This window comes from Triturus cristatus, chromosome 6 (genome assembly GCF_964204655.1).
Source record: "Triturus cristatus chromosome 6, aTriCri1.1, whole genome shotgun sequence".
In the NCBI taxonomy this organism is placed as follows: domain Eukaryota; kingdom Metazoa; phylum Chordata; class Amphibia; order Caudata; family Salamandridae; genus Triturus; species Triturus cristatus.
In genome coordinates, this window is record NC_140589.1 from 750,086,167 (window position 1) to 750,112,939 (window position 26,773).

The following is a 26,773-nucleotide window of genomic DNA, read 5'->3' on the forward strand; positions in this document are numbered from 1 at the left end:
GCCTCTGCCAACCCTAGTTAGTGTCAGAGGCAGGCCAACAGGAAGGACAATATCTAACTCTCTATTGCACAAGAATGTAGCACCACAATAATTAATATCAGTGTGCCACAGCACCCTTGTGACCACTGGTACTTTTGGGGAGAATTTCAAAAAGCACTGCTGATTCTGCACATGCACTGCAACCACCAATGATACCTCCTCTAAGAGCCTATGGCGCCAGGAGATGCACACCTGACCTCCCAGGATCCCCGAGGTGATGGACTCAGTGATGGTGCAACAACAACTGGGCCTTGTTGGGTGCAATGGTCAGGCGCAAGTACTGCACAGTCTTTTTCTCCGTTCTACTAGGAGCTACTAGCTCACTCAAAGTACAGACACCAACCATGTCATTATGTCTCCTGCAACATTTAGACTTTTTTCAACAAGAGGCTAGCCCTTTCTCATCTATCATAGAGGGCTACTGCAGACACCTGTATTACATTCCCAACAAAATTAGCCCGCTTTTTGCGATGCAAATTGCTCACTCGCTGATTTGCGTTATCATTAGTTACGGTAATAAACAATTTTTTTTCCTAAACCCCCTCATCCCCAGGGAGATCTGCAGGCCATTAATGGGGAAATAGGTGCAAATTGGGCATTATTTCCCTAGGAGTGGGTCTGTGCTGGTAAACCTTACTACGTGCCGGTGAGAGGTGGAGTTTTTATCTAAATGCATGCTCCAAGCGGAGCGCGTAGTGCGCAAACTTCACAAGCCCCGCCGGCGGAGTGGAGTTCACCGCCCACCCCTAAAATGTAATTGCTACATTCCCATAAATACAGCATGAATATCGTGAAAAGTTCTGCATTTGCCCCAATGAGGTGATCATTTCCAAGATGGCAATCAATAAATGTGCACTACTGAATCACAGAGGAGAAGTAATTTATCCACAATGAGACCAGAGATTGAATAGCAGGTGTGAGAAGTTGGCCTGATATATGCTGCCCACTAGTTCTAGTGGGCACCCTGTATCAGTCCAAACAACCCCTTATTGGTATAGGTTAAAGACAACCTTTATTGAAAGCTATCCTAGTGGTAGCTATGGAGAGCAGCCTTCAGAGTCTAAGTCTTGAAGGAATGTAAAGCAGCTTGATTTACCAGTCTATAATCTCTTGAATGATCAAATGAAAGGACAACCACACCAGGTATATATTTAAAATATATGTATTTAAGATAGAACATACCCCTCTAGTCTCTTTATGAGGTTAGAGTTTGAAGTACTTAAGTTACAAGTCAGTATTCAACAGTAACAGCACAAATACACGTTTTGGCCCTAGGGGTATACCAAACCATATACCAATAAAGTGGTATAAGAACCACGACTGAACTAGACACAAGGCCTAGAGCCTGTAGAATCGCTGGGACCCCAAGGAACCACCCAAGTTAGTGACACAGGGGACCCATGGGGGCCGTGTGCAGTGTGAGAACACAGCTGCGGGTTCTCGTTAACTTCTATGGGCAATGTCGCGGTTCGAAATTTAAAGATTAGGGACACTAGAAAATGACTCAGGACCAAACCCTTTTGGACTTAGGCAGTTCTAGGCCTAGCACCCACAGGAGCACTGGAGTACTCGTGTTACCTCACCCAGGGAAGCCGGGTGCATAGGTGTCTTTTAGTGTCGGGTCGCGTCGTCGATTTCAATGGAAGCTGCTCAGGAAGTGCTGCTACCATGAAGAGGAGAAGTGTCCGGAGCGATCCAAGCCTGGATCAAGGATGGAAAGAACATGAAAGCAGAGGGGACAGAGTCTGGGTCACTTGCCAGTGACCAGGGGCACGATGGACCAATGCCCACAGATGTCGGGTGCTTCAGGTGAGTTGATGGGTGTCTTGATTCTTCAGCCACGAGGTCCAGGAGGTGCCGATGACAACCAGGAGCTGGATTCTAGCTATCTCACAAAGTCTATCGAGTGCTGCAGTGTCGGCGACCAGATTGGACCCAACAAGCCTTGGCAATGGCAAGTCACTTGGAAATAGAGAAAGGATGTCGGTTCAGACCAGAAAGGTCTGGGGGACTCACCCTGCAAGGGTAAGTCAGGGTACGTCTGGAGCAACTAGAAAAGCCCAATCAGAAGAGGAGTCGCCTTCGTGGGGACCCACTAGCCAATGGGCTAGCAATCGTGAAGGAGCCTTGAGCGGTTGCACTTGAAACTGACCCATGGGTCACTCGTGGAGTGGAGGCCAGCAATCTTCGGTGCAGGAGGTGTTCAAGGCTGGGGCTACTTGGAGCCCAAAGCACAACTTCCAGGAAGATGATGGAGCTGCAAAAGTTCACTGTGTCCAGGGGTCATGGTTCTACGTCACCCACGATAGTCACGGGCCTCAGCTTTGCTGTGGACTCAGGGTAGCCTCGGGGAAGTCTGGAAATCCACCTCTGGTGATGCAAAGACTTCGGTGTCTGGTAGGAGCTTCAGCAATGCAGACCGGTCAGATGCTTCTTTGGTGCCTGCCAAGCAGGGGAGTCACTCCTTGACCCCAAGGGAGATTTCTTCAGTCTTCTAGTCAAAATAGAACGTCGAAGGTCCAGGATATATGTTGCAGAGTTTCGTCCAGGGTAATCTAAAGTCTCGAGGACTGGGTTCCCATACTTATACTAAGTTTGGGGGTTTAACATACTCCTGGGACCCACCTATGGGAGGGTTTGGAAAGAGGGGTGGTTACACCCATTTCCATTGTCCAGTTTCACGCCAGAGGAGGGGCAGGTAGCCCCTGTAACCGGTTTGAACTGGACTATGCACAGGGACACCAAGTGTGCCCCCAGTGCAGGACTTCAAAGCACCAGAGAGTGCTCCCACCCAGCCCCAATACACATCTGCCTGTCTGGGGAGGTGGTTACACCTCCCTGGGACAGGAAACCTATTGTCCAGGCCTCCCCTGCCGGAGTTTCGGTCAGCAGCAGGAGGCCAGACCCGTGTCTGTGGCATCCATTTTATGATGCCAGGGCTTTAGAAAGTTTTAACCGGGTAGACCAGTGTGAACATGTCTCTCCCTCTAGAAGGGTGGAATGCTACCTCTGCCACCAGGACTGGTGGGGGGTAGTATTCCAAAGCATTTGACACCAAACACGACATGTTTTGATGCAGCTATTCCAAAGTTAGCATTTACAGCAAGGCTATAATGCACTTAAGTGTACATGGTATGGCTGTATCACAGAACAGCCATAAGGAAGTGTTTCCGAAAGCTGCAGAGGGGCTCAGCTCATGCTTGAGCACCCTCTCACACAAAACCAAGCACTCTGCCTTCAGGATTGTCAAGGCCTGCCATAGGAGTGACTTATAGGTTTACATGTGTCTGCATATATGGGTGGACATAGGTAGCCTATACCACAGTAAGGGGTGCAAGCACCACCTTACCCAGGCTGCAGTAGCAGACCTGTGGTGTCATTTTGGAGTGCTTGCCAGGGGTGGCATAATACATGCTTCAGCCCCTGGTAGGCCTCTGAGGTACCTATGCCCTAGGTACATAGTATACCATATACTAGGGGCTTATAAGGCACTCCAGAATCCAATTAGAAATGTACCTATTGTACATGGAAACCATTTTAGAGAGGAAGCAGCTAGGCGGGGGTCCTGATTTGCAGGGCCACAGCCAGACTAAGGTCGAAAAACAGTGAAACACCAGCAAAAAGTGGGGGTACCCATGTGAAGCAGATCCTACTCTCCTACAACAGGGAACACCAAGCTGTAATCCATCTCAAATTCAATTTTGCCAGTGAGCAGCCAAAGAGTTAGTGAAAATGAAATGACACCATCTGTCCATCCTTCTTCCCATTAATTTACTGTTCCCTGAATGTATGCTTGTTGGCTGAAAGTATATGTATTGTATGAAGTATAGGTGTGCCCTTATCTGTGTATCAGCCTGTGTAACTTTGTGTACTCTGGTACTGTGACCTATCTGACTTGTTCTGGAATAGCCTTCCATGTCACGAAAACTCATTGTAGGGTTTTGTTTCTCACTCTGTTCCCCAAATGGCCCCCACTAATAATTATTTCTTTCCTCTCCTGTTACCTATTTTCCTATCTTTCTTCCCTCTTGCTAACTAGACACCTAAGATGTACTATTGCTTGTCACTTTGTGTTTGGGATGATTATTACAATACCAAGACCACCACCCTTCCCTTTGTTCCCTCTTTTATACCATCCTATCACATCTAGCACTTTAAGATAGCCTTAAAACGGTATAGAAGGAACTAAAGTGATCCAGGATAACATTACCTATGACTTCAGGGCCTGGACAGCATGTCAGATGGTATTTGTGCATTGGTGTTAGTATCTCTGTAGGGTTGAGTGACTGTGTGGTTGTCACTCTGTGCATGTGTGTGGCTATAAGTATATTTGCCTGTGTGTGTGTGTGTACATACATGTCTGTAGTTATGTTGCTTTGAATGCATGTCATGTTTGCATGCAATGCCTCATGTTATCAGGTTGACTTAGTCAGTAAAATGTTTGCTATAGATATTTAAAAACTTATGTCAGTCACATATTGAATCCTGTCAAGATTGACTCAGACTTCATCATTCTGAGTTTAATGATTGAGTACTGTTAAAATCGCCATAGTAAAACCTACTAATTAGAGTGACAAGAAATGGCAGTGAATTATAAAGAGCTATTTAAAAAAACAAGTTAAGATCATCTTCCTCACTGTGAATAAACAATGAGTGACTGTACGCATGCACTATGCAGCAGTCAAAACTATTGGTTTGTTGATGCATCGCCATGTCGCTTCTGGAGTCTGCCTGTGTTGCATGTAGGATTTTCTTTGTGTAGGAAGGGACACCATTCCTGCACAAAAGCAACCCTGAGAGACAAATTCCTCTATGAGTGCTGAAGAATGCAGCTTACGTAGAACGAGGAAGTAACAAGGAGTAATAAAGATATTTCTCCTTGTTATGCCTCTCTGGGAAGGCGTATCTTTTTGGCACATTCCCAGGTTTACCAGTTACGGGAAATCTGGCAATGCATCAAAACACATTGGGAGTTGCATGTGAACACCCACACAAGCCCCTTGGAATGCCTTTCTAGTGCAGATTAAGGCAACAAAGTGATTTGTACTGCATTACTTTCCTCCAGGTTTATGAATCCACTCAGAGCTACACAAGAGGGCCTTGCATGGCTTCATAAATATCATTTTGGACTTGCAACACACTTGTACCATATTGCGTGGTGCAAGAGCAACGCAGCTCATCTCTCAAATATGCCCCCACATGTAGAAAAATCTCACTGTATTATTTGCGCATTCTTTCATTCAGCACCAACATTTCACACCAAACCAGGTCACCCTATTTTATATGGGCCAAACTTTGCACAGAATCCTAGGGGCACATGCATCAAACTCTGAAATAGAAAATCCGTAATAGCGAATATTAAAGAATCTCTATTAAGAATTCGCTATCTCCAATGCATGACTGTTTTTGCAATTTTTTAGCGAATCGCTAAAAACTGCATTTGCAAATAGCGATTCTACAATAGCTATGAGCAAATAAAGAAATACCTATTTGCGAGTACGCAAATAGCGAAATCGCAAATAGCGTGACTCTTTTGATGCATGTTGATGACATCACAACCAGGAAGTCATCCAGCCATGCTTCATTCAGTGCACAGAGAGAGTGAGAGGAGGAGGCTGAGTGCAGGAGCAGATCAGGACAAACAACTTCTGCGCTTGCAGACCTGTCCAGTGCCAAATAATGGAATCATTGGCACCAGGGGAGAGTGCATCCACCTCATGTTATCAGGTTGACTTAGTCAGTAAAATGTTTGCTATAGATATTTAAAAACTTATGTCAGTCACATATTGAATCCTGTCAAGATTGACTCAGACTTCATCATTCTGAGTTTAATGATTGAGTACTGTTAAAATCGCCATAGTAAAACCCACTAATTAGAGTGACAAGAAATGGCAGTGAATTATAAAGAGCTATTTAAAAAAACAAGTTAAGATCCTCTTCCTCACTGTGAATAAACAATGAGTGATTGTACGCATGCACTATGCAGCAGTCAAAACTATTGGTTTGTTGATGCATCGCCATGTCGCTTCTGGAGTCAGCCTGTGTTGCATGTAGGATTTTCTTTGTGTAGGAAGGGACACCATTCCTGCACAAAAGCAACCCTGAGAGACGAATTCCTCTATGAGTGCTGAAGAATGCAGCTTACGTAGAACGAGGAAGTAACAAGGAGTAATAAAGATATTTCTCCTTGTAATGCCTCTCTGGGAAGGCGTATCTTTTTGGCACATTCCCAGGTTTACCAGTTACGGGAAATCTGGCAATGCATCAAAACACATTGGGAGTTGCATGTGAACACCCACACAAGCCCCTTGGAATGCCTTCCTAGTGCAGATTAAGGCAACAAAGTGATTTGTACTGCATTACTTTCCTCCAGGTTTATGAATCCACTCAGAGCTACACAAGGGGGCCTTGCATGGCTTCATAAATATCATTTTGGACTTGCAACACACTTGTACCATATTGCGTGGTGCAAGAGCAACGCAGCTCATCTCTCAAATATGCCCCCACATGTAGAAAAATCTCACTGTATTATTTGCGCATTCTTTCATTCAGCACCAACATTTCACACCAAACCAGGTCACCCTATTTTATATGGGCCAAACTTTGCACAGAATCCTAGGGGCACATGCATCAAACTCTGAAATAGAAAATCCGTAATAGCGAATATTAAAGAATCTCTATTAAGAATTCGCTATCTCCAATGCATGACTGTTTTTGCAATTTTTTAGCGAATCGCTAAAAACTGCATTTGCAAATAGCGATTCTACAATAGCTATGAGCAAATACAGAAATACCTATTTGCGAGTACGCTAATAGCGATTTCGCAATTTGCGAAATCGCTAATAGCGAAATCGCAAATAGCTCGACTCTTTTGATGCATGTTGATGACATCACAACCAGGAAGTCATCCAGCCATGCTTCATTCAGTGCACAGAGAGAGTGAGAGGAGGAGGCTGAGTGCAGGAGCAGATCAGGACAAACAACTTCTGCGCTTGCAGACCTGTCCAGTGCCAAATAATGGAATCATTGGCACCAGGGGAGAGTGCATCCACCAGAAAACGCAAACTGAAATTCAGTGAGAAAGAAATTGAAAACCTCATAGAGGAGGTTATAAGGAGCCACGACAAGCTCTTTGGGAAACTGTCTCTCAAGGTACCGGCGGCATAGAAGAGGAAAATCTGGCTCAGGATCCAGAATAAAGTGAATGCAGTGGAGGTCACCCACTGCACAATAGATGACCTGAAAAAAAGGTGGTACGACCTGCGCAGCCATGCCAAGGAGAGGATTGCGGACAGGCTGAAGGAGGCTAAGAAGACTGGAGGGGGACCAGAAACACTGCCAGGAAATACACCCCTGGAGGACCTAGTTGAGTCCACACTCCAGCCTGAAGCTGTGGTGGGAGTGACCCAGTTGGATACATCTGGAGCGGCCAGTTCTTCACAAGGTAAGATGCATGCAAATGTCCATTTGAAGATACATACCAAAATGTGAACAGCACCTCAGTTCAGCTCTAGTGTACAGATACTAACTCCAGTCCACATTTTCCTGCAACACCCAAATGCATTATGAGAGTAACAAGCAGGTTAGGCAAGTTGGTAGGCAAACACGCAATAAGAAAGTTAAACACGTGAACACTGTGTGACAGAGGGTAATTTATTGAGACCCAAAGTATGCTGAATGTGACATGACATTACCCTTACAACAACTTAACATTGCATTGTTTAACATCACAGATGCAGCAGAAGGAGAGTCTGAGGACAGTGATTGCGGAGACACACAGGAGACTCTGACTGAGGCAGACGTGGAAACACCTGTGGCCACACAAAGCACATCCCCTGCGGTCAGTTCAACGGGTATGCCTCTCTTGGTAGCGATATTGTGTAACATGGCACATGCGGCAACAATTCTGCAGCAGGTCTCGGGCCGGTACTGCAACGCCCAGCCAGTCTTGCGAAGGCAGTGAAAGTGACTTTTCATCAGCCCAAAGATGCGCTCGATGACATTTCGTGTGGCGATGTGCCCTGCATTATACCTCTGCTCATTTAAGGTGGCTGGGTTAAGGTATGTTGTCAATATGTAGTTTCACATGACGTATGCGCTGTCACATACAGGGTAAAGGCAAAGGGTTAGTGACAATTATGCATTGCCATTTGGGTATTGTGTGAGAGGAATAATTACATATGTTTACCAAGTAGATGTCCTTCGCCAAAATCACCCCTGAGCAGACGGGTGTGTATGCCACTGTGTCGAAATATATAGGAGTCATGTGTGCTTCCAGGGTATTGAGCCACAATGTCTGTTATGATATAGTTAGCATTGCAGACTACTTGTATATTGAGTGAATGATAGGATTTACGGTTCCTAAAAATGTATTCATTCACTGCTTGTGGACAAATGGCAACATGCGTACAATCTATGCAACCTATTACTTGTGGAAACCGGGCTATCTGGTAAAAGTCCATTTTGGTCTTATTCAATTCCAGTGGGGCTGTGGGGAACTTAATGTGGTTGTGGATCCTTGTCATGATAGCGTTCAGGAAAGATTTAAAGAAATGTGAAAGGGAGCTTTGTAACACCCCTTCAGCGACAGCTACTACCCCCTGGAAACTGCCTGACGCAAGTAGGTGCAGACAATATCGGACCTGTACATGAGTGGGTATGGCAGTGGTCCTACGAGTCTGGCGCTGCATTAGGGGTTCCAAATCTTCAATTAGATCAAGGATCATGGCACCATTCAGCCTGTACTTGTCGTATATTTCATCATCTGTTTGTTCCAACAATATTGCGCACTCTGAAAATCCGCTCATGTAGTCTCCTTCTTTGCTGAGCTGCTGCATGGAGCCTCATCCTCCTTGCCATCACGTAGAGCGCTGCCATTGTGAAAGATTCTGAGGCCTCCTGGGTCAGTTTAAATATTTTTCCAAGTATTAGCACCCGTTGGGCGTTTTTACTCATGGTTACCACCTGCCTGTAATCTTCTTTATATTGCACTTGCAAAATTGCGATTTTTTACAAAATCGCTATTTGTGATTTTTCATTCATGTGTTTGCGAATCTTTAACTGCGATTCGGTATTTGGCATTCGCATTTTGGAAGTTTGCAAATAAGGAATCGCTAAATTGGTGAACGCAAATTTAGCGATTTCTTATTTTTGCGAATATTATGGTTTTTTGCTAATTTGGGTTCATGCTTTAGGAGTAGCTAATTTGGGGGGGTTAACATGCTTTTTTTTGATTCGGTAAATTTGTGAGCGCAATTTAGCTTGATGCATGTGCCTCCTAGTCTTTATTTGCTGTTCCCTGTCACGCACCTCTTTCCATTCTTTATTAGGGACTTTGGGCCAGATGTATCAACATTGTATTTTGTGAGTCCTTAATAGCGAATTTTCCAGATACGCTAATAGGGACTCGTAAAATGCAATGTATGTAGGTTTCGCAAATAAAATTGTGATTCCTACGCATTCCTTATTTGCGACTCGCAAATTGCGAGTCGCAAGTAAGGAATGGCTTCCAATTCATTCCTTAGGGCCTAGAGGCCCATAGAAATGAATGGGAATTGTTTGCGCAATCTGGAAAATCCAAAAACTGATTACATGTAAACCCCAACATGTGGTTTATGTCATCGGCTGTCCGTGCACTCTCAAATATGTCGGAAGCACAATCTGTGAACTAAAAAACAGATTTTAGAACATGTATATGCTACCATCAATAAGGACCACAGCAATGCAGTAGCAAAACATATGGAACAACTACATGGAGGAGATTGGAAATTGTTGAAATTTCATGGCATTGAAAATGTTGATCAGCATATACGAGGCGGCAACAGAGAAAGAAAGCTGGGACAAAGAGAATCACCTCAGATATTGGCCCTGCCTATGTAAACACCATACGGTTTAAATCAAAATTAGGAATTATATGTACATTTAGAATAAACGATTCACATCTGGATGCTTCCCATATGTGTAAACAATTTTATTCACAAAAAATATTTCACTTTTCATCTTGTTGTATTCACTTTATCACTGTTATTTTTGCAATACAGAAATAATTCTATATATAGATTCTAGATGGAATTTACTCATTTCAAAGGGATTGGACTGTAAGCACAATCATTAATACAAATGGAAATAACCCACTGGAAGGTTGTAATTAATATATTATAAACATTATTTTAAATATCATTGATCAAAAAGTACCCTGTTGGGTAATGCAACTACCTTGATCCCAAGAACCTCAACTCGTACAAAGGCAAAAAATATGCTATAGTCATTACTCAGGGCCTCTGGGTACATAAAGATGGAAATTGCTGAAAAGTGTGCACAAGTCAGTCACAAAGCTTGAATATGTAAAAAATTATCCAAGGTCATCAAATATGAGAATCTAAGAAATTGTAAATAATGTATGTTTATATTTTTGCACAATTATCACCTGTTTGCACTATTTGAAAGACTACCCACTCCACATGCCTAGCGGCAGAGGAACAGGAAGTTATACGACATACATTTGTAACTAATTGGCCCCAGTAAACCGCTAAACTAAACCGTGAACAAGCTCTGAAACGCGTTGGTTGTGGAATTTGCCCGCTCGATTGAAAGTTGGATTAAAGCTTTTCAACACCTCCCCGTGAGTGTGCTCCATTTTTCCCATTTGGGAAGTCTTCTGCAATATATGCATATATATATATATATCTCACTGCTCCTGGATGCCCACAGGCAATGGCGCACTCAAACAGCAGCGCGCACAGAGGCGTTCACTTGGGTAAGGTCTGGATTCGTCTCCCGATAAGATTTGCAGCTCTTGTGTCGATCATTAAAAGCCTGACGCGTTTCTGAGCTAATTGCTCTTCATCAGAGGCTCGACAAAAGTTTGTGTTGTACGACACGCCCATATTAATAATAATTAACTGCCCTCAGATGGGCTTGAACGCAATGTTCTCTGGGCCTTGTAGTCTGTGTCATACCAATAATTCCTTGAATGGATACACAATAATTAATACTGTCTGTGAAAGCCCTGAATGGGCCTCGGCAGCACGTCCAAACCCATGATCCCACCCGCCGCTGTTTCCGATGGGACCGAGAGGAATTCAGGGCCCCGGGACCCCCAGTCATCACGGGGTGGTGCGCCTTTCGCGGCTGTGCTGCCGCGTATAATCTCACTGCTCCTGGATGCCCACAGGCAAAGGCGCACTCGAACAGCAGCGCGCACAGAGGCGTTCACTCGGGTAAGGTCTGGATTCGTCTCCCGGTAAGATTTGCAGCTCTTGTGTCGATCATTAAAAGCCTGACGCGTTTCTGAGCTAATTGCTCTTCATCAGAGGCTCGACAAAAGTTTGTGTTGTACGACACGCCCATATTAATAATAATTAACTGCCCTCAGATGGGCTTGAACGCAATGTTCTCTGGGCCTTGTAGTCTGTGTCATACCAATAATTCCTTGAATGGATACACAATAATTAATACTGTCTGTGAAAGCCCTGAATGGGCCTCGGGAATTATTGGTATGACACAATATTATTATTAATATGGGCGTGTCGTACAACACAAACTTTTGTCGAGCCTCTGATGAAGAGCAATTAGCTCAGAAACGCGTCAGGCTTTTAATGATCGACACAAGAGCTGCAAATATTATCGGGAGACGAATCCAGACCTTACCCGAGTGAACGCCTCTGTGCGCGCTGCTGTTCGAGTGCGCCTTTGCCTGTGGGCATCCAGGAGCAGTGATATATATATATATATATATATATATATATATATATATATATATATATATATACTTCCAAAAGCGGCCCGCTTTCAGGCTCCTGGGCGCTCGTTAAGCCGTGCGTTCAAGGTACGACAGAGCCAAGTCGTTACGTATTCCTCCTTTGTCCCCACAGGGCTTCCTCGCGCAATCACGAGACCAGAGGCAGGTGTGCAGTGAATCAGTTATACTTTTATTTTCATATTCAGCAAGCCAGTTCTCCAAACTCTACGCGTTTCGGTTTCCCCTGAAACCTTGCTCACGAGTTATAACAGTTTTCAAACAACATTTTTTCTCTTTATAAAAACACACCCAGGTGATGCATTGTGTCACTTCCTGTGCTCTACCGCTAAGCATTGTGGTACATGTAGTTTGTTTTAATTCTCCATTGAAGGGGTCACGCTTCAACCTCATGTTGACAATCTGAATTCATCTAAAATATTTGTCCCTGGTGATATTTCAATTACAATCGTAATAAAATGACAAGAGGAAAACAACATTATCCTACCCTTATTGTCAAGGCTATGCCTAATTATTGCAAACTAACGCCCTCCAGTGGGCCCATATTTCTGTCTGTGTTAATTATAAATCTTGGCATACTTTAATGTGTTAAAGCCCTCTAGTGGGCCTACCAATCATTAAGGGAGGTATATGTCGATTATAACAAATATATAAACAAACTTCCTCGTGATCACCTCATATAACTTTCAAGCCCTCTAGTGGGCCTGCCCTTCATTTGGGAAAGTTTATGACAAAATTTGCTGTTTCGTCTTTCTCGTGACCACCTCTTGTCACTCATCTTACCATCATAACTTACAGGAAGGTTTTTGCAAAAGGATTTCTTTTGAAAAGGTGTTCTTTAAAAGGGGTGAGGGGGTGTGAGACGTGAATATTGTGACATCTATGCTAAAGGGAGACAAATTATAACAGCTCTGCTAAACAATTTACATTAGTTTCATCATGGAACATATTTTACAAACAGTTCATAAATGATAATGGAGTTCCTCATCCTGGTTTAAGCCATCCGGCGTAAGTGTTCGAAAATTTTGAATGTGGCGTGATTCTTTCTGTCTTAGGATCCTTTCACGATCCCCACCTCTAGGGTGCATTCCTACTGTCTCCAACGCATAAAATTTTAACTTTTTCCAGTCTCCGCCATGCTCCTTCTCCATATGCTTGGCTACAGCATTGCTTCTATCTGAATTGATGGTAGCTCGCAAATGCTCCAAGATGCGTTTTTTCAATTCGCATTTTGTGCTACCGATGTATTTCAATGCACAGGGACATTCCATTACATATATTGCGAATTGACTTTTGCAATTAATTAGTTGATCAATCTTCCACATCCGTTTGTTTGTCATCATCACCTCTTTCTTATTTTGTGCAATTAAACAGACCTTACAACTGGTGCATTTAAAAAATCCTTTTGGTTTGAGCCATGTATCCGATTTCTTTTATATTGAAAGTGACTATGCACTAATTGGTCCCGCAGATTTTTAGCTCGTCTGTAGGTGATATTCGGATGATCTCCCACTATTTCTGATACTGTGGGATCCATATGTAATACATGCCAATTCGTGCGCAGTATTTTCATCAATTGTTGGTTTTCAGTGCTGTATGTTGTTATGAGCCTGATTTTGTTGTCTTCCTCGTCTGAAATTTGTTTTTCTTTTATCAGATCAGTTCTTCTCACTTTACTGGTGCGTTGCAGTGCATCTTGAATAATTTTGGAATTGTATTTTCTCTTTTTGAATCTTAGTGTAGCTTTACCCTGATGTTGTATCCATTCTTCTTCTTGGGAGCATATTCTTTTAATTCTGAGAAATTTGCCGTATGGAATGTTCTTAATTAGACTTGTTTGATGAAAACTTTCTGCATGTAATACAGCGTTTGTCGCTGTATTTTTGCGATGAAGAGTGGTATGGACTGTCTCATTTGCAATATAAATCTCTGTATCAAGGAACACCACCCGTTCACTGCTGATGTTATATGTAAACTTAAGGTTGAAGTCAGAGTTGTTCAAAATTTCAAAATATTCATCGAATTCATTCTTGGTCCCATCCCATATTAGGAGCAAGTCGTTGATGTATCTGAGCCATGTGATGGTCTTATTTACATACTAATCGTTTTCGCTTTTCCATGCCCAAGTCTTCTCCCACCATCCCATGGTCAGTCAGGCGTAGCTAGGACTGAATGAAAAACCCATAGCCGTACCTTTCACTTGGCGGTAGATCTCTTCACCGAACATAAATGTGTTTTGCTCCAAGCAGGTATTGATCATTTGCAAAAGCATTTTGTTGTGGTCTGTATATTGTATGTTTCTTTCTTGCAAGAAATGTTCGCATGCTTTCATCCCAATGTCATTACGAATGTTTGAATATAGCGATACTACATCCATTGTGATCAATTTATATGTTTTTTGCCATGGGGTTTCTTGCAAATGTCTTCGAAGGTCCCCTGTGTCCTGAAGGTACGATGTTAGGTTTTTGACGTAGGGTAATAGAAATACATCTAGGAAATTGGCCATAGGTTCCAATAGTGCTCCTTTAGCAGATATTATAGGCCTCCCTGGTGGCTTCGTGGGATTTTTATGAATCTTAGGTAGAAAGTATATTGTCGCCATTTTGGGATGTGGCATTTTAAGATATTTCACTTCTTCCTCATCTAGCAGATTTTGTTGCTTCCAAAGATCTAATCTTGCGTCCAATTCCTCTTTCCATTTTTTTGTAGGATTAGATTTTAGTTTTTCATAATATTCTGTGTTTCTCAGCTGTGAATATGCTTCCCGCATTTATGCCTCTTTCTCCAGGATAATGATGTTACCTCCCTTATCAGCCATCTTTATTTCAATAGTCTCATCATTTTTCAATTTCGACAACGATTTACGCTCCTCAAAGGTAAGATTGTCCTTTTTCTTAGAGTAATCTAGTTTATAGAGATCTTTTATTACGCACTCGTGGAATACATCGATTTTATTGCCTGGTGTCAATTGCGGGTAGAACTTGGATTGGGGTTTCTTTGAGCTGCACCCAGCCCCCAATTGGGTACAGTATGCCCGCAAATCTTGCTTTTCTCGTTCAGGACTGTGTTCCAACTCCATCAATGTGACAAAATGTTCAGCATCTTTTGCTATTAATTCCATGTCAGGGTTTGCACTTTTTTTGCCATGTTGAGCCATTTTTGAATTTTCCGTAAAGAGTTTGGCTAATTTAATTTTACGGATGTATTTGTAGAGATCTATTCTTGTTTCCGCCAGATCCATGGTGTTGGTGGGACAGAAATTCAGACCCCGTTTTAGGAGTTGCAATTCTGTTTCAGTAAGAACTTTTTTGGATAGGTTGATTACTTCCAAATCTTGGGTCTCATTGTCCGTATTCTCCATTAATTCCATTTCTGCCTCATACTCCTTGTGGTTGTTCCCACCCGGTTTGTGTTGGAACTTAGATTTGATGTTCCGCTTGCCTCGTCTCGTTGGTTTCTTTGGGTATTGCCTCGCCCTCTGCCCCTTCCCCGATTGCTTCTTAATGGGGACCCCATAGTTTTCTCCCAGTTCTTTTGTTGGAGGGCCAACCTCATTTCTCCTAAAAAAGAGCATTGTGGTCTCGTGCCTCCCTGCTCTCCTTCTCCATCACTGGCCTCGGTCGAGGTGAGCGACAATAGGCTACTTGTGTTTGTTGCCAAATCCAATTGTTCCTCTTGTTTGAATTTGTCGTATTTCCTGGCATATGTGAAGATACGTCCTTCCGAGTAATCCTCCTTGTCTCTCAGAAATTTGGATTGTTTCCTTAGTCTTACTGTTACTTCGTGTTTCTCTATATAGTGCTCCAATTCCTCCTTAAATTTCTTTAATTCCGGGGTCATATCCAAAGTGGCCAGTTCCTTCTCCATATTTTTTAATTGCACTGTGGTTTTTTCCAAGGCCAATTCAATATGTTTAACTAGAATTTCCATAAGTCCCAATGATGATTTTAGAATGTGCTCCCCCCATTCATTGAGTAGTTCATTGCTGGTATCCTGATGGTTGGGTAACAAATGGATGCGTAATCCCCGTGGGACTCGTTTTACTTCTATATATTTTTTTAGGGATGCAACCTCCCACCATTTATTGATTTCTTTTTTGGACAATTTTTCCCAAGTGCGTAATTTGTTTCTGGCATCTGGTTTAAATGAGCTGCTCGATGCTCCACTCTCAGTTGTTGTTTCCTGTTCAAAAAATGTCTCAATCAGAGCATTTCTATTCGCCTCCCTTTTATCCATAATAGAGCCGGCTAAATTATTGTACGCTGAATTTTTCTTATTAGATAAGTTCGTCACCTTTTCACAACCTTTTCCGCACCTCGTCTCTTCGTGCCGCTATATGACCCAATGATTTAGCAAAGAAAAAGTTCACCGAGTTAGTTAACTCGAGTCGATTTATGGTTTAGCATTACGAATCTTGAGACCAACCGGTGCCTTCCACAATAGATACATTGTTACATGCAATGTTGCAGTTGCTCGCTCACCCTTTGTGAAGAATTTCAAGTTCCGCGCTCCCCTCCAGTTCCGCTTTCCTTGATTCTCCTCTCCAGGTTCTCTCCGCAATCTGCTCCACTTTCACGGATATATCCACCGGCGTTCACCCGAGCCCGAGTGAAGTTTGCTTCCAAAAGCGGCCCGCTTTCAGGCTCCTGGGCGCTCGTTAAGCGGTGCGTTCAAGGTACGACAGAGCCAAGTCGTTACGTATTCCTCCTTTGTCCCCACAGGGCTTCCTCGCGCACGCACGAGACCAGAGGCAGGTGTGCAGTGAATCAGTTATACTTTTATTTTCATATTCAGCAAGCCAGTTCTCCAAACTCTACGCGTTTCGGTTTCCCCTGAAACCGGGAATTTGGTGCCTGCTAGGAGGATGAAACGTGATTCAAGTTTGCGTAAAGAGGCAGTACGGTTCCCTCCTCTAGTGTTGGGTTTGACTGTATCCAATCCAAAATATTTGGCTTTGGTCCAGTCGGCCCCATGTTCCTTCGAGAAGTGTCTTGCCGTGCTGTAAGTTTGGTCGCAATTCGTAATTACTCGCCAGTGTTCCAGGATACGTTTTTTAATCGGGAATGCATCACATGGGTGTGTTTTTTTATAAAGAGAAAAAATGTTGTTTGAAAACTGTTATAACTCGTGAGCAAGGTTTCAGGGGAAACCGAAACGCGTAGAGTTTGGAGAACTGGCTTCTCAAATCCTCTTCTATTTCATAAAGAAATTCTGACATGCAGACTGAAACATGCACTTTCAATACCAGCAGCAGACTTCCCTGGTGAGCAGTAGCTTTACTACAGTGATCTAATGAGCAACTAGAGTGCTAACATTCTGAATTTATGGCAAATGTATGACACATCTGAATGCCTTCTTGATTGAATCAAAGTAAAAAACTGAAAGTATTTCCTACTGAGGAGACTGTAGTAAATGAGGAAATTAGGAAACTACATAACAAATAAGTCTCCAAAGAAGGCCGCCAGAGACAAAAGAGCCCAAATGTAGCACAAATATCACCCAGATGTAGCCCACATGTAGCCCAATGACAGAAGTGTGCAAAACACTTATTTTTGTGGTTTTGTAGTTTTATATAGTGTAGACTTGTCAGGTATTGGAGTGCTTTACATGAGCATTGGTTACATCACACAAGATCAAATTCATTTTGGTTGTAGACATGGGGCGAGTAAGTGATTTGACCAGAATCACAGAATGTTGAGCTGAAGCAGAAACTCCAACCTGGTTCCCCAGTTGCAAAGTCTGCAGTTCTGGAAGTAACACCACATCCTCTCCCCTAAGTACAACATTTAATCAAGTGGTCAACTGGATAAAAAAACATAAAGATAACAAATAATTTAAAAGTGCTTTGTCGCTTTTTGAAAACTCAGAAAATATGTCCTCATTTTAGTTTTTTAGAGCACTGACCATAATTTTGATGCAAATGAGACCCTCTCATATATGTAATTTCTAAGGGAAATGCTCTAGGTATTACAGTTTTGATTACATCAAAATGACGTCAGGCGCTCCATACTTTTGTAATAAATATAGAATGTTAGGAACCTAGTTGTTCATTAGGATATTGTTGAGAGGCAGAGGCCAGGGGCACGGACTCTGAAAATTGAAGGCAGGTAGGAGAGTGCAGAGGCAACAATTTGACCACACTGGGCAGGCAAGAAGGGCAGTGGCAGCACAAAAGACTATGGAGGGCAGTGGAAAGGGGGGGCAGGGGCAACAAACCAACAATACAGGACTGGCAGGAGAGGCTGTGGCAATATAATAGACCATTGTGGACAGAAGGAAGAGGCAGTGGTAGTACAACCATACATGCCAACAGACCCGATTCAGCCAGGAAATGCCCAATGTTTTTAAGCTCAAATGGGCTTTATTTGATCTGCCTCCTGTCTACAATCTCTTTTTCAATGTAACTCAAAGGGGAAAATCAATACCCCAGTTTTTTTTCAAAATCTCCCTCTTATCAAGTTCAAAATGTTCGCAAGTATGGTACATTTGATCATGGAAGGCAGGAGGAATGGGGTAGGGACATGGACTCGGATAACAGAGGACAGGAGGGACATGGAGAGGTGCACCAAACTGACCTTACAGGGCAGGCATCAGGGTTGTGCAGCAGCGCAATACACCACACAGGGCATGCGGGACGGGAGTGCAGCACAACAATCCATAGAAAGTAATAGGGAGGGGTCAGGACCATGCAAATGGACAACAGAGAACAGAGGGGAAAGAGGCAATGGTAGCTAGCTGACCATAATGGACAGACAGGAGAGAAAGCTGCAGCTTAACAGACCATAAAGGGCAGGAGGGACGGAGGGACAATGGAACAGACAAGCCAGGAGGGAGGGAATAGGGGTCTGCACATGGGAACAGAGGGCTGGGGGCAAGGGGACAGGGCAGGAGCAGCAAGATGACCATGGAGGTCAGGCAGGATGGGCACTAGAAACAAGACACACCATGGAGAGCAACAGTGAGACTATGATGATATACACACAGACCATGGAGGGAAGGTGGGAGGGGTCAGGGGAAGCTAGCTGACTACACAGGGAGGATGGGAGGGGGCGTGGCAGCACAGAAGGCCATGCATGGCAAGCGGGAGGGTTAGTGGCAGCACAATGGGCTATGATAGGCAAGAAGGAGGGTGCAGGGGCATGCACAAAGGACCATGGAGGATAGAAGGGAGGGTCAGGACCTGGGCACAGACAAAAGAGTTCAGGGGAAGGGGCCTCACAACAGACCGTGCGGGGCAGGAAGGAGGAGCAGTTGCAGCACAACAGACCAGGGAGGGCAGAAGGGTGTGGCAGTAAAATGGACCATGGAGTACAGGAGGAAGGGGATAGGGGCATGGCATGTGGACAGGCAGGGTGGAGGTGGCAGGGACAGGTTACAGTCATCTGACAATGCTAGGCAGGTGGGAGGGGAGTGGCAGCTCAACAGAACACTCAGACAGGTCCATGGAACATGGTGGGCAAAAAGGATGGAGCAGGGGCATGCACAAAGACATTGGAGGGCAGGGGGGAGGAGAAAGGGGCAGCAAGCTAAGCACAGAGGCTAAGCAGGAGGTCAATGATGGGGCATAGAATTGGGCAATGGAGGGCAGGAGGAGTTGACTGGTACATCATGCTAAATGGAGGGCAGTGGCAGCACATCAGACCATGCATGGCAGGTGGGAGGAGGGTAGTCCATGGATTCAGACAACAGAGGATAGGGAGGAGGTGGATGGGGCAGCAAGCTAACTGTTCAGAGAAGGTGGGTATTAGGAACTCTATTGTTTTTAAAATGTGTGTCTGTGCAAACTACTTAAAATCTGAACAAGTATGCAGCATAATCTCACTTTTATTCAGGAAGAAGAGGACGTTTGTGACTGACTCCGGGCTCACTTGGCAGAAACACCCCCTGACCCTCCACCCCCATCCCAAAATGTAATGCCCGTGAAAAGGGTAGGTGAACGCAGTGTTATATAGAACATAGTCCTGAGAGCACGATTGCAAATGAAAGCTAGATATAGTGTATGGTATAAACTATGCACCAAAAAGTGTGATATAAAATGAACCAGGGCGTGAAATATAATATGCAATGCATTGTGCACAATGACAGATTCATTGGAGAGTGTGAGATAGCACAGGCACTAGCGCGCGCTATGTGATATGCGCCTTGGAGTGTAATATGCACAGGGTAGTGTTGTGTAACCTAACTAGTCTCTAAAGTTGTAATATAAAATATGTGCTGGGGAGTGTAATGTTGCATATGCACTGTGACAAAGATATGGATCCCAGATTGTAATATGTATGGCATAGCGCTGTACGTTATAACATAGGCATCGAGGAAGGCACGTTAGATGGGGCAATATAACCCATGCGAAGGCAAGTGTGGCATGACATATTCACGGGGTGGTGTTACAGTGCACATGGGCTAGAGAGTGTCATAGCATACGCACTAGCTGGTGGAATACAATACAGAGGTGTGTGGCACTCGGCGGGCACTGGTGGGTTTAACACAGCATTGGGCTTAGCCAGGAGCGCGCTGTGACTCTCAAGTGAGGTTCGTCTCCTTTCCAGAAAGTAAAATAAAAAGTATTACACACCCGGCGGTGGATGTGTGTTTTATTAACCGTGAGGGGGGTTTCTTGCATAGTTTTGGTCGAATTTTTGTTGAATCCCCTTTGAATGGCTTGGTGTGCATGTGTACTAAATGTGCCCGTCAATAGCTACCTATGTTTGTATAAATAAATGACAAGGGTGTCTACTTGGAAAGGTACCCACCAGCGGGGGCACCGGGATTAGGCACTGTAGGGCGTCCGACACGTCAGAGTTTCACTAGCGGTGTCAATACATTCCACGTGGATTCATTGTATGCATAGTCACCTTTTAATGAATATCACGCAAATCGTCATGGTGATAGGTACATACAGTTTGTCCAGCATGTCCTAGGTGTTTCTATAAATATATATTTTTTAAAATAATAAAAAACAAAGGCCGGCCCCGGGGGGATGGGGTCCACGGGGCCATAAGTGGCCTGAGGAGGGGGGCAACGCAGCCCCCCTCCTAAAGAATGTATTTTTAAAAAACACATGGGGTCCCCGGGGCCGATTAAGGCCTTGGGAAGGGGGGCCAAGCAGCCCCCTTCCAAATGTAATTTAAAAAAAAAAAATGAGGGGACAGGCCCTGGGGGATGGGGTCCCCAGGGCCAACAAATTAGATAAAGAAGGGGGGCCACACAGCCAACCTTCTTAAAAAAATAAAATAAATAAAAGACCGGCATCGCGACGGAGGCCAAACCCCCTCCTTGCAGCACTCTGCAAACGCGCCCCCTGGCCAGTTGTAAGTTGGGGAATTAATTCCCCTTCAATACTGAGGGTCCCTGAGGGCCAACTAGCCCAACAGGTATCTCCAGTATGCGCCAGGGAGCTGCGTTGCAGACAGGTGTTCTGAGGCCACGCCCCTTTTTACACCTCTGTGCAACGCAGCTCTGTGGCGCTTACTAGAGGTACCTAGTGGGCTAGTTTGACCCTAGGGACCCTTAGGGTTCAAGGGGACTTAATGTCCCAACTTAGAACGGCCACAGGGCGCGTTTACACAGTGGTGAAGGGAGGGGACGGAACCTGAGGTGAAGTGTGCAAACACGCCCTATGGCGCCTTTTAAGTTGGGGAAATAATTCCCCTTCAATCCTGAGGGCCCCTGGGGGCTAACTAGCCCACCAGGAGCTTCCAGTAAGCGCCACTGAGTTGCCTTGCAGAGAGGTGGTCCAGGCCTTGCCACTTTTTACACCTCTCTGCAACGCAGCTCTGTGGCGCTTACTGGAGGTACTAGTGGGCTAGTTGGACCCTAGGGACCCTCAGGATTCAAATGAACTTAATCTCCCAACTAAAAACGGCCACAGGGCATGTTTACACAGTGGGGAAGGGATGGGACGGGGCCTGAGGTGACATGTGCAAACACGCCCTGTGGCGCGTTTTAAGAGGTAGTTTTAATCCCCCTGCCCTATTATATACTAGGGGCTTACAGAGGAGGTCATGCTAATCACAGGGGGACCCCAACGCATAGTGTTCCCTAGTGTACGTAGGTGTTTTCACTGTATTCTGAGTGTCTTTTAACATTGCACTGGCTCTAGGACTGGTTAGTCAGACTCAGTTACCACCAGTATCTGTCTGAAAAAGTTGAGGGTACAGGATGATTTTGCAACAAGGCTTCTTTCTGCTCGTCTGTTTGTTCTTTCTGCACGTTATCCTTCTTCCTGCACTTTTCTTCGTCTTTGAGGACTTCTGTTGCTTCTTTCTGCATTTCTTTTTTTTCTTTCTGTGCGTTTTTTCTTCTTTATTCATATGTCCTATCTCTGTAGGCATAGTTAGAAATTAGCATTTAAAAAACGTTTGAAATTCACTGAAAAAAACATAGGTTTCAGGCACGTTATTGTTAGGAATTAGCATTTAAAAGACCTTAGAAATTCACTGAAAAAATCATAGGTTTCAGGGGCGTTATAGTTAGCTGGACTTTTCACTCATACAAAACCATTGAAATTCCCCCGTTATAGTTAGTTCAACTAACTATAACTCGCGCGCCCGCAATGCACTGCTGATGACGTCACATATTACATCACTCATGACATGGTCATTGACATCACTGATGACATCACTGATGACATCTCAATGACATCACTGATGACATCACTGATGACATCATCCAGTGAATGTGTGTTTTTCTGATAATTAAATATGTTTTATATATGTATATCTCAAGGTCGATGGAAGAATAAATGGGTATATAAGTGTCTAAATGGATGATTTGTTTTTGAAAAATTGATTGTATAACTGACTGATTAAGTGTATCTTAGTGAATACATGGCTTAGTGAGTAATGTTTAAATATGTAAATATCTGTATCAGTCTTTCACTTTGTTTTTAAGTGGCTGCATGGGTTGGTGAGTAGTGTCATGAATGATGTAATATGTGACGTCATCAGCAGTTCATTGCAGAGGCGCAAGTTATAGTTAGCTCAACTAACTATAACAGGGGAATTTCTCTGGTTTTATATGAGTCAAATGTCCAACTAACTATAACATCCCTGAAACCTATGGTTTTTTCAGTGAATTATCTACTGGCGGTCGCCAGTAGATAGTTATAGTTAGGATCGTGTTTCCATAGGAAATCTCAAAATTCTATTTTGAATAACTTTGGAGCCGGTTGACGAATCTTCGCAAAATTTTCAAAACTAATGGGGCGCTCCGCTCAGCTCAGAACGCGGAAATGCCCAAATTCTGAAAAATCCGCGAGCGGAACGGAATTTACCGCCCAGGCCTATTGATCACATGACGCCACTGCATTGTGGGCCAAACATATTTAAAGTGACAAGTGCTCAATTATGACATAAACAGTGTGCTCGAGTCTATGGTACATTAATAAAAATCACGATTTCAAATACAAAATTGCTGCAATATATATATGTACAAAAACAAAGTGGTTAAAAAGCAGCACACTCTATCTGCTGGTGCCAGTGTTGGGGTAAAAGACCACAAACTCCCTAATAGTGGTTATACAAAGGAAAGCGCTGCACTCCTTCCCTAATAAAAGCAAAAAATATGAAAAAAAGAGATTTAATTTAATTTAAGGTTTTTATAGAGCGCGTAGTAACCCTTGAGCATCCCAGCGCTTGAACCTGACTTCGGGGGGGAACAACAGCAGGAGGGAAGAGGAATCAGGGAAAGAGAAGAGTTTTCAGTGCCTTCCTGAACTGAAGGAGATTTGGTTCGGTTCTTAGACTCCGAGGGAGGCTGTTCCAATGTTTGGCAGTGTGGACCGAGAAGCGGCGTCCTCCAGACCGAGGTTTTTTTACTCTGGGAACCGTGATGAAATTCTCTCAGTTTGATCGAAGAGCTCTTGTCGCTTTGTAGGGGATGATAAAATTATTGAGGATGGGTGGGCCTTTGTTATGGAGAAGTTTGTGGGCCAGACAGAGGGCTTTGAAAGCAACCCTCTCTCTGACTGGGAGCCAGCAAGTCACCGGAGGCTCTGGATCCTTTCATAACCACTCTGCAAACACATCTTCTGGTGCACTACTGGTTGGGGTATGAAGTCCCCTTGGCTGCTGAGGGTCCATAGGTGCCAACAAGCCCTGCTGTTACCTCCAGTAAGTCTGACACAGTGAAAATCATGAAAGTTGGTCAGTGGCCCAGCCCCCTTTCTCCACCACTCTTCTGAAATCATAGAAATTTACTGAAAAACCAAAGGTTACAGGAACATTATAGTTAGGATATAAATTTTGTACAATCTTGGAAATTTATTTAAAAAAAAAAACAATGATTACTGGTGCGTTATAGTTACCAAACCATAGAAATTCAGCAGTTATAGTTAACTGAGCTAACTATAGCTTACATCCCCACTGCTTATGACCTCAAAAATTATATCACTCATGACATGGTCAGTGACATTACTGATGACAGCACTGATGACATCTCAAATGCCGGTTGATGAATCTTCATGAAACCTTTCCCAAAAAATTGACCGCTACTTCACATGAGGTCTGGAAAGTTTCGGGTGTTTTGGCCAGCGGAAGCCAAGAAAAAGGGCGGTCTCACAATGCGTTTTTCCATGTTTATTCCCATAGGACCTTTAGATATGACTACAGCCTGAATCGCTGATGAATTACGCCAAATTTGGCAGGAAGCTAGATCTTTGTACACAGATCATGCTTTTTGTGATTTGGTGGAAATCTGTTCAGTAGTTTGGGGGATATTAAATGAAATCCAAATTTGTATATCTTGAGACGCGAACCCTCCAAGAACGCACCCTCCTGATATTGTGCAGATATCTGATGGGCTGCCAACATTTCAACCAAGAAGTATTGGCAGCCATTTTGGACTTGACCAGATGATACCCATAAAAAACATCTAAAAAAAAGAAAAGGTGACAGGGTAGGAATACCCTGACCCCCTGGATCTTGTCCTGGGGTCCCACTGGAACCCTGGCAGGGCCAAAAAGCATTTTTTAAATGGCAGATCTGTGAATCCAGTGAAAATTAAAAAAAAGAAAACAAGCTCAGGCTACACCCACAGGCCATGAGGTCCACGTTAACAGTATTTTGCATGTAAAAGAGACATGCAATCATTACTCACCTAGTATTTCCCAGTTATGTACCATCTAAAAATGCCCAAACTTCTTTGTTTTTCTTATATGCTTCACTGTTTCCTTTTGCCAAAGTTGCCCATGTTTCAAGAACTGAGTACTCTGACTCAGATGCATGCTGACTCAGACAGTGAGAGCTTAGAGGAGAAAGGACTTAGAACTCTCTTGCTATTAGCCGCATGAGTCATTACTAAAGCAAAGCACTGAGAACTCTCCTGCTCTGAGTCATCACTCGTGCAAAGCTCTTAGAACTCTCCTGCTGTGAGCCACGAGTCATCACTCAAGCCTTGTGTTAATTGCACACGTAACAGCTCCTGGTCTGGTGTGGCAGCAGCTTGTCTATTGAAACTGTACCCAAGGCAACACAACTTGATTTGCCTAAAGATTCGTCAACCTGCCGGTTTCCTATCTTTTGTGAAAGAAGTCAGACCAGAGCTCCCCAGCTGTTAATTACACCCTTCACAAGAACAACTCTTCTTTCAGAGCTTCCTCACCCGCAGCGCTCATACAACCCTTCAATATCAGACACTACTTCAAGAAGCAGACACTTAACTGAAGCAATCATCTGCTTTACTGATCTTCATCATCTCGCAAATCACAGATACCTGTGGAAAAAAATAAACCTATAAGTGAAAGATATACAGTGCATAGTTAGGTTTTATTTTTGCCCATATTTGATAAATAGACATTGGCACTGTGAATTAGAGCACCTTTTTGGCATTTGACTGGTGCAAGATTGAGAGCATATTACTCCTTTGAAGAAACAGGACATTGTGCTGTTTCCTTAACAAGAGAACTAAACGACAAGGTAATAACTGGTATAGGATTAGTGTGGTACTTATAACAAATGGTGTACTGAAGTATATGTTTCTGTATCTAATGATGTCTCTTGTTTCCTAAACCCCTAGATGCAATAACCCTTGTTTTCCCTGAACAGTTGTTACAATGAGCTTCTAATTTCCACTCATACTCCAGGTGCCTACACCTCACCCATGTGCATTCATATGCCAGTAGCCTTGCAGGTACTTATGTTTAATTCATGAAGGGAAAGTGTGGGGGCAGATGAAACTATACTTAAAGGGACAAACTGGAAGGAAACGCAATTAGTTATGCTAATTTATTGTTCTGTTTCACGCAAGTCGACAACTTGGTAGGGGATTTACGCACTTATCCGCAAGGGCCCTCTCCGCTTTTATGATCAAACCAATAGCTTGCATAATTGAACCAAACAGGAAGTTGGATTGGTTCTATATTTTCTCTGCAAGGCCTCGCATCTCTCCAGGTAAGAGACAGCAACTAGTATTGACTCCCACAGGGCCAGCTTCTGCTATGTCACAGGGTGCCCACTCTCGGGAAATAGTTATTTGGTTTGGCGGGAGCTGTGACAGCTCCCCCAAGCCAAAGTATACACTCCGCTTCCAGCGGGTGGGAGGTATCAAAGTGCTCCCGCCAAGTGGAAGCGGAGCGGAAAGAGATTAAATTATTGCTCCTGCACACAGGGAGCTGCATTTCTAGCAGCTTCCTGTGTGCAGTAGCAATGCCAGCTCCCACAGGAGGCAGGGAGCTCGCTGGGACCCCAGGGTCCTTGGGGATCACTGCGCGGTCCTGGGGAGAAGAAAAAAGAGAGGCTAAATAAAGGTCAAAAGAGAGCAGAAAGAAGCAGAATAAAGGTCAGAAAGGAGCAGAAAGAGGCAGAATAAAGGTCAGCAACAAGCAGAAAGAGGCAGAATAAAGGTCAGCAATGAGTAGAAAATGGCAAGATGAAGATGAGAAATGAGCAGAAAGAGGCAAAATAAAGGTCAGAAACAAGCAGAAAGAGGAAAAATAAAAGTGAGAAACTAGCAGAAAGAAGAAGAATAAAGGTCAGAAAC